This window comes from Schistosoma mansoni, chromosome 1, assembly GCF_000237925.1.
Source record: "Schistosoma mansoni strain Puerto Rico chromosome 1, complete genome".
Classification (NCBI taxonomy): Eukaryota; Metazoa; Platyhelminthes; class Trematoda; order Strigeidida; family Schistosomatidae; genus Schistosoma; species Schistosoma mansoni.
In genome coordinates, this window is record NC_031495.1 from 23,816,790 (window position 1) to 23,817,841 (window position 1,052).

At 35.6% G+C, this 1,052-nt stretch overlaps 1 non-coding gene across 1 annotated transcript; it reads right to left on the reverse strand.

The window, feature by feature from the left end:
- Window positions 1–268: 268 nt before the first annotated feature.
- Window positions 269–335, reverse strand: Smp_tRNA_02264_Gln_TTG.1.1. Its single transcript has one exon. It is a non-coding gene (tRNA).
- Between the last annotated feature and the right edge of the window lie 717 nt (window positions 336–1,052).

The following is a 1,052-nucleotide window of genomic DNA, read 5'->3' on the forward strand; positions in this document are numbered from 1 at the left end:
TAACAAACATACATTCTCATACAATTTAGTATGTCAGAAGGATCATGTAGTTACATCAAAATGTAATGATATTTCAGATGTGTGTGTGTGTCTATCATCTGACGTAGTATAAGTTGATTGGTCTGTCTACTTTTATGATATATTATACCAGATTCAATTAACTATTCTGTAGTTAAGATGGATAGTGGTCAGCAGTGAAATCCATGATGCGCGTTTTGTTCTGTTTGGGACTCGTCAGTCGGATGTACCTGTACCTCAGAGTTAATGTTCACTCTGGGACTCGAACCCAGTACCTTTCGCTTCAAACGCCATCGCGTTATCCACTCATCTACTGAGTCCTGATAGCCACTTCCTTGTGCAATGGAATGAAGTTTAAATTCACAATACCAAGTGAATTTAAATCCCTACTCACTATATCACTTTAAATGAAGGTAAAGTTACTTCAAAGAACACAAAACTTTACAATGCCCTATCCTTACCTAAATAATAAACCAATTGTCTATAGTCAGATAACAGGAGAGTATATTAATTGAAGAAGTTTTTGGTAGGTCTCCTGGGCATCCATAAGGTAATTGAATTTGTTTTAAAGATGTGACGCATATTCAGTGCTTTACAAAGCTGTTGTTCGTAACACCTTTATAATCGAAAATGCCAACTCCAGTCAAACCAAAAGTCAGGAACGAAAGGATAGAAAGAAATGTTTAAGTAGTGGTCAGTGTGTCGAGATATATGCAATCTAAACTGACTAGCTATTGTAAGAGATGCTCAGCACGGTGTATCCAAACGTGGTCTGGTGAAGTTGTTTAACCGATACCTTCAACTAAATTATGTCCAGTAAAAAAAGAAATTAGTATCAATGTTAAAGACTTGGTAAACTATTTATTTTGAGGATTTCTTTGGTACTACAGTTTTGTTAGTAAAGGCTTCACAGTTTATTAGAAAATTGTGAAACAAACTAGCTTTAGTTAACAATAGCATTGATATAGACAACTAGGCCAACATCCCTGCTAAAGACCAAGAACCATACCTCAAGTGCAAAGTAATCAGTCAGT